This window comes from Pagrus pagrus (genome assembly GCF_965226575.1).
Source record: "Pagrus pagrus genome assembly, chromosome: 24".
Lineage (NCBI taxonomy): Eukaryota > Metazoa > Chordata > Actinopteri > Spariformes > Sparidae > Pagrus > Pagrus pagrus.
The window spans coordinates 20,634,378-20,642,536 of NC_140206.1; the positions used below are offsets into that span (position 1 = coordinate 20,634,378).

An 8,159-nucleotide genomic window follows, 5' to 3' on the forward strand; every position below is an offset into this window, starting at 1 on the left:
CGCTGCACACTGTATTTCTGCGTTCCTCACTTGTTTCGGGTCCTGTGAAAATTGGCATACGTGCGCGTCTGCCTGTGTCCGGTGTGACTCTCATTCTCGGGAACGATCTAGCAGGAAAAAGAGTTTTTCCCACACCTGAGGTTATTGAAAATCCTGCGCTTGATTTCAGTCCGACTGTGTCCGCTGCTGTTAGTCCTGTGTTTCCTGCCTGTGTTGTGACGCGCGCCCAGTCACGCAAATTTGAAGACATGCTGAGCCTGGCAGATTCATTTTTGTCCGCACCGGAGGAGTCTGTGAAGGCAGAGTGTTGTGATGCTAAGTCTGAATCCCCTGTGAGGGATAGTTTGCTGCCTGCCACAGCGGAGATTAATGTTGTGATCGATAAAAGTGCATTTGTTAAAGCCCAGCAGAGTGATCCGACTCTGGCTGCGTGCCGTGCTGCGGCACTTAAAACAGACTCTGACTCCCGTGCGTACAGTGTTGTGGATGGCATCCTGATGCGTAAATGGTACCCCGCTGCCGCTGGTGATTTAGGGTGGAACTCCCTCCAGCAGGTAGTGGTGCCCCAGAGTTTTCGCTCTCAAGTTGTCAGCGTGGCACATGATAATGCGTCTGGCCATTTGGGAGTTAGGAAGACTTATCACCGCATCCTGCGATATTTCTTTTGGCCAGGGTTGAAGGCTGATGTGCGCCGTTTCTGCCACTCCTGTCATGTGTGTCAGCTTAGTGGAAAACCGAACCAGGTTATTCCTCCCGCTCCGTTGCATCCCATTCCGGTGCTCGGAGAACCTTTTGAGCACATTATTTTAGATTGTGTGGGTCCACTTCCTAAGACGAAGTCCGGCCATCAGTATTTGCTGACGTTGATGTGCACATCCACTCGTTATCCTGAGGCCATCCCGCTGCGCACGTTGAAAGCGAAAGCAGTGGTCAAAGCCCTCGTTAATTTCTTTTCCACTTTCGGGTTACCCAGATACATCCAGACCGATCAGGGAACAAACTTCATGTCCAAACTTTTCACCCAGGTAATAGCGTCACTGTCCATCAAGCACAGAAAGGCCAGCGCGTACCACCCTCAGTCCCAGGGCGCGCTGGAGCGTTTCCATCAGACACTAAAATCCATGTTAAAGAAATACTGCCTGGAAAGTGGAAAAGAATGGGACGAGGGTCTGCCTTTCCTGATGTTAGCAGTGAGAGAAAGCGTGCAGGAATCCACTGGTTTCAGCCCGGCTGAGCTGGTGTTCGGCCACACCGTGCGCGGTCCTCTTCGACTGCTCCGAGAGCAGTTTCTGTCCGAGATCGCGAGTCCAGCTGCTAATGTGTTAGACTATGTGAGCAGTTTCAGAGAGAGGCTGCATAACGCCCGTGAGATGGCCCACAGCACGCTGGCTGCATCTCAAGGGAAAATGAAAACAAAGTTCGATTAAAAAGTCCGTGAAGAGAGAGTTTCAGGTGGGTGATCACGTGCTCGTGCTCCTCCCACTGCCCAGTTCCTCTCTTCAGGCGAAATTCTGTGGTCCATATTTGATAGAGAAACAGCTGAGTGAGACGGATTATGTTGTTGGTACCCCAGAACGCAGAGGAAAACACAGAGTCTGTCATGTGAACATGCTGAAGCCCTATTTCACCCGCATTGACGGCAATATTTCGCCCTCCGTCAGACCTGTCACTGTAGCTGCTGCTGCCGCGGCCACTCCTGCGCTGTACTCCCCGGAGAATGATGGTTTGAGTGTTGGTAATTCTCCCTGCCCACGACTGAAAAATTCCCAAATTGTCGCAGATTTGCCAGGCCATCTGCAGCATCTGGATGCAGCCGCACAAAAAGATATTATTCATCTGATTGAAACCCATCCCACTCTGTTTAGTGACACCCCATCTCGCACCACTGTCCTCGCTCATGATATTGATGTGGGTGACCACCTGCCCATTAAGCAACATGCTTATCGTGTGAACCCGCACAAGCGCACGCTGTGTAAAAAAGAGGTCGAGTACATGCTGGAAAACGGACTAGCTGTTCCCAGCTCCAGTGCTTGGAATTCTCCTTGCCTGCTGGTGCCAAAACAAGATCAAACACTCCGTTTTTGCACCGATTTCAGGAAGGTGAATAACGTCACAAAGCCTGATTCCTACCCGTTACCACGAATGGAGGACTGTGTGGACAGGGTAGGATCAGCTACATTTGTCACAAAACTTGATTTATTGAAAGGTTATTGGCAGGTCCCATTAACTCCTCATGCCTCCGAAATTTCTGCATTTGTCACCCCTGATAGTTTCCTGCAGTACACCGTCATGCCTTTTGGTCTCCGTAATGCACCTGCCACCTTTCAGCGGTTGATGCACCTGGTATTAGTAGAAGTAGACAATTGTGAAGTCTACCTTGATGACGTTGTTGCCTACACAGATACTTGGCCCCAGCACCTGAAAACCCTGAGGAAAATATTTGAAAGGTTAAAGGAGGCCAACCTCACCCTGAATTTGGCCAAGTGTGAGTTTGGTAGAGCCACTGTCACATACCTCGGGAAACAAGTAGGTCAGGGTCAGGTGCGCCCAGTCCAAGCCAAAATCCAGGCCATCCTTGACTATCCTGTGCCGACATGAACTCCGCCGTTTTTTGGGGATGGCGGGGTATTACCGCGGCTTCTGCCGTAATTTTGCGGACGTGGTTGCTCCGCTCACTAGCCTCACCAGTGAGAAGACCCTTTTCTCCTGGTCCCCTGTTTGCCAGAAAGCCTTTGAGTCATGCAAAGCGCTGCTCTGCAGTACACCGGTCCTGGCGGCTCCTGACTTCGCTCATCCATTCAAAATGGAGGTCGATGCCAGCGCTAGCGGGGCAGGTGCGGTGCTACTGCAGGAGGACAGCCATGGTATTGACCACCCAGTTAGCTTTTTCTCAAAAAAGTTCATTGCCGCCCAGAAAAATTATAGCACCATTGAGCAGGAATCATTAGCCTTGTTGCTAGCACTGCAACACTTTGAGGTGTACATCGGTTCTAGCCCGTTACCAGTGGTAGTCTACACCGACCATAACCCCTTAGTCTTCTTGCATCAGATGCAGAACGCCAACCAGCGACTCATGAGGTGGTCGTTGCTGGTGCAGGACTTCAACCTGGAGGTGCGACATAAAAAGGGCACCGAAAACGTGATGGCAGACGCGCTTTCCCGCGTGTATGGTCCAGGTTAATCACAAACATTCAGGAGAAGATGTTTGTTTTTAAGGGGGAGGGTGTTACGGCTCGCGCCGTTATTTGTTAGTGGGTGTGTATGTGTGTGTGTTTTTTGTTTTGTTTCTTTTATTTTGTACAGAGTGAGAGCTCCAGTCTCCCCAGAGAATCACGTGGCTCCCGCGCCGGTTCCGCATCCCTGCGGTGGCAGTGAGGGATTGGCTATTCAGGGGAGTGGGGGAACTACAAGAGTCGGCAATATACCAGAGGACATCGTGGATCGCTAACGCGCCAGCATCCACCCAAATTCTGAGAGCCTCGTTATTGACAAGTAGAAATTCGCTAGAGTGTGTCTGTGAGCCCGAGTGCGAGAGTGTCTGTGAGTGTGTGTGTGCTCTGGGTAAAACCAGAGCAAGAGTGTTTGAGGTTAGGGAAGCAGTAGGGGTGAGCTGCCTTTTTTGTTACGCCAGTTTTCTCCTGTTTTTGAGTAGGTTAGGGAGTTAGGTTTAGCACTTGTCTTTTGTTTCTTTTCGTTTGGATAGGGCTTAGATAGATTCGGACCCCGGAGTTTAGACCTGTGTTTTGTTTATTGTTTTAGGCCTGAGCTCACCCTGAAGCCACGCTTCACACTTGTATATAGAGCACCCATTTCACTGTATATAATTGCACTTGTCATTTGTGTTGTAAATAAATAGTTTTTTTGTTACTCAACTTACACCGTGTTGGGTGTCGGTTATTTATGTTAGGCTCGGCTCGGCTGATTGAGTTCATTGTTGGGCCTCATTTGTGTTGTGTGTGTAAACCATTGCATGGGTTGTTGCCATTTGCTGTGTTTGCACTGTTGCTTACACTGTAAAGAATTGACTGTAGAATTTACAGTAAATACCTGGCAAACAAGTTGCCAGTTAATTATTGTAAAATTGCAGTTTATTACTGTAAAAATTATTACAACATATTACTGTAATTTGTTTTACATATTTTTGCTGTATATAAATTACAGTAACTGACTGTTTTCTTTTTTTAGAAAACAGCAATTCAATGTAATCTAGTAGTTAGTCTCAAACCAGGGACATGCTCAGTGCATGTCCCTGGTTTGAGAGGAGTCCACTGTCTGTTAGTGCTGGCAAGTCAAAATAATGTCTTGTCCAGTAGTCATGATAGCAAACTTAACAAGTACTACAAGCATAGTTACCTTTGGATGAATTCCAGGGTGCATGCAGCTTGCTCCTGGTACACCAGATTGAAGTTGTAATAGCACGAAAACAGCGCTGCCAGTCCTGCCAAAAAGTTGGGGTGTGGAAGCAAGACCACCTGCCCCTCGATGCTCAGCATCCACTCCTCTGATGTGAGCACATCACCTAAACATAAACATATGGTTTATATATGTTAATGTTTTTATTTTGTTGCTTTCCACATAAGCATATCCACAATAAACTGTTACATTAATGTGTCCTAGATATGGTCTTTGTCTTTGCAATACTTTACAACATTTAAATTCCTTTTATGTGTTGATATGATTGGCCAGTAAAGCTGACTGATAGAACACTAAGTGGTCTCCATGACAGCAGGCAATGTTTCAGATATGGATGTTTCTGCTAAAACGGGGATATTTCACACACACATCTTCCACTCAGCAGTTATGGTGTTGAACAACAGACAGAGAAGGGTTTCTGCAGAAAATGATGACATCACAGTAAAGCGGACCTTTTGTCATGGGTTGATCAGTGTGTTTATGTGTATGTCTACCAGATCTCTAAATTCTCCTGTCATTACAGATCCTGCCATCCTCGTCAGCCACTCATCAGTTCATTCCCCTCACCTGTGTTTCCCCGCCCATCTCCACACCTGGTCTCAATCCTCATCAGCCCCCTTCATATACTGGTTCATCTTCACTTGTCCTCTGCCAGATTGTCTGGAGTGTTTGTTCCTAGCTTTCCAGCGTTTGTTCTGCCTGTATGGTTTCCTGCTTGCCTGTCTGCCTGTTTCCCAGTTTTTGAGATTCTGCCTGCCCCTCTTGGATTTGTCTGCTGATCGTTCTGCCTGCCTGGTTTTGACCCCTGCCTGTTATTTGACACCGAATAAAGCCTTTTGGACTTTGAACTCAACCTGTGGTCGTGCGTTTGGGTTCCCTGCATTCTGAGCCGTTACAGCTTGAACCTTTTGGAATGGTAATGTCACTTCATTTTATACTATTAGACATTTGTCATATTAAATGTATGGATTCTTGGCCAAAAAACATCACATAGGTCACAGTAGACCTGACCTCTGACCTCCAAAATCTAATAAGTTCATCCATTTTTCCAAATGGACATTTGTGCCAAATCTGGAGAAATTCCCTCCCCTAGTTCTGGAGATATGGCATCCAGTCAATGCTGTCACCAGTGTGTAGGCATTAAAAATACTGTATAGCATACCTAAGACAATTAGTCTTGGGGCGTCAGGAAGCAGCAGTGTTCTTTCGGCGTCAGCTGCGGTTCCAAACACCTAAAAACAAAACAAACAAAAATTGACAGACAATTACTTTGAGTCTCACTGTTGAGTATATCATCATAACAATACAATACAACTTATTAGCATACCTCTAAAATTAACAGAAAGGGTAGGATGTGAGAAAAGGGCTGCAGAAATGTCTTTCATAGGGTGACTTTTTAGTGTTGTAATTGAGAGGTCATTCCACTTGAGTAAAGAACATGTGTACTTCTGCTATCTCTGCAAACTACAATTTTGCACTTACATCTGTCTGCAAAATGAGTCCGTCAGGGTTCTCTTTGAAGTGTGCCATAAGCAGGAGGATCACACATGGGAATGGACCACACTTGTCTTCGTTGTTGTACTTGACCAGGATGCGCTCCCTCTCGTCTGCATTAGGCCCTGCTGGCTTCTGCTCAAAATACTTGAGGATCAGCTTCCCTTTGTCTTCTTTGGCCTGCTCCATTTTATGCAGTATGTCAATGTCAGTAAGCAGTTGGAAATGGCTGTAAAGCTCTTTTGGCATGAAAAGATATGGCCAGTCATTCTTCAGCTCAGTGATTGAAGGGGGTGGGCTGGCATTGATAGTTTTTCTTTTTAAGTAGTAGGTTGCTTTCATTAAGTGAGTCAAATGTCCTCTCTCTGCACCAGATGGCCCCTCAGTGCTGTAGAGGTCTTTCATTTCTCTCTGTTTATCTTTGGGACTTTCTTCTGTTTCGTCCGCTGGACAGTCAGGCTGCCATCTTACGCAGCCATATTGGTCAGCTGGTCCTCTAGTTATATCTGCAGGTGATTTTGACTTCCTTCGTCTAGAGAGAGTGCTTCCACGATTCACATGTTCTACCCGCGTTTTTAACTGAGTCACAAGGGATCCAAAGCCGCTGCCAATTACAGTGCCATCTTTCATAACATCTGCAAAGCTTTTGGGATGCTGCTTTACAATCTTCCTGGCCACTGTCAAGCACTGAGACTTTGATGGATTTAGCTCATTCAGCCTCATTTCATCAACAATTATTCGTATCATTTCCCTGCGGTCTTTAGCCGAGGGACGTGTCTCCTGCGCAAGGGCGTTTCCGATACCAGTAGGCATTCTGTTCCAAGGAACACTGAAGTTTTCAGGCCAGGCACTTAAATTCACTGTCATTCCGGAGCTATCATAGCTCGACGGACTTGGGGAGCTAGAGCGGGATTGAGAAGATGAAGGATCCTGTGTGACGGTACTTAAGATTAAGTCAGAGGGTTCGATGGCAGTCAGTGTCACTACAAGGGGGAAAAAAAGAGTGATAGCATTAGTTAATATCTACAAACAAAATGCAAACTTTTAATAAACTTTTTTTTTTGTTGCTGTGCATTGTTTTTATAAGCAATATCTGTGAAATACCTTCGGTTTGCCATGCACTGATAAGCCTCCGACACTGGATAGGTGTGATGTTAGCAGTAAGATCCTCCTCTTTAATAAACTGCAGGTCACTTAGGGATTCCACACCAATGCTTTCCATCTTGTTCAGGAGGGACTGCAGTTTATCTTCTGGTAAACTGGGTAATACTGACAACACAGCTTGTTTTATGTCCTCCCCTGGCGTTGCCATCTTAGTATATATCTGGGAGAGTGTGATGGATAATGATTACTGATGTACCATTCAGACTGTACCCCATTAAAGGATAATAATCAAGCAGGTCTTCTTGCTTCACACACATGTAGCCTGACTCCTGGACAACCTCTGTTAAACTGTGAACACCCAAATCAGGAAAATCCACAGCTTGCTGCCTTCCCACAACAAAGTACACACAGTCGCCACGATGGATCAAAATCAATATGATCTCACCCATGTGAAGGCCCTCATCATCTTGTCCTAAAACAACATGCATCCCTTTTTTGTACTTTGTCCCTTTGACATTGACAGCACAGGTGGCTACAGTAGAGTCATGTGTGAAGTTAAATGGTAGAGTTGCTACCTTGATTCTCTCACTATAGTCATCAACATAGAATTCAGTTCCTTTTTCAACTTGGATGACAGGAGGGAAAAAACTTCCTGCACCTAAGTGTTCAAATCCACAAAGGAGAACTGTTTTTCCTGGTTTGCCAAGTGGTTGATACACAACGCCAGGTCAACAGATACAACGCCCTCAAAAAGGTCATGTCCAAGACATGGCGGAAGACCAGGCTGGCAAACATGAAAGTAACAAAGCTGGTTGAACACGGAGTCAGATTTGATGCCACGCACCAAATCTGTGTTACCTACTCTTAGTTCATGTACATGCTGCTGATATGATTGTTTTGTTCTCTTTGACCCAGTGGACAGTGGACTCAACTGAAATGTTACTCTGTCTATATCACAAAACCTACAGAAATGGGAACTCTTGCTGAAGTTTTCCACAAAGCCACCAATACTGTGAGAGCCAAGATTATCCCCAGCGATCGCACACAGAAAACCTTTGATGACTTTGCCATTACTCAAAACAATGCCACTATCCTCCAGCTGCTTCAGATCTTTTATCAGCGGACTGAACACCACTTCCTGTCCGAAT

At 46.1% G+C, this 8,159-nt stretch overlaps 1 long non-coding RNA gene across 1 annotated transcript; it reads right to left on the minus strand.

The window, feature by feature from the left end:
- Positions 1-4,473: 4,473 nt before the first annotated feature.
- LOC311253043 lies at positions 4,474-6,036 on the minus strand. The gene is made up of 3 exons (XR_014621607.1): positions 5,896-6,036; positions 5,576-5,645; positions 4,474-4,519 (listed from the first exon to the last, which is right to left on the minus strand). It is a non-coding gene; the product is annotated as an uncharacterized lncRNA (long non-coding RNA).
- Between the last annotated feature and the right edge of the window lie 2,123 nt (positions 6,037-8,159).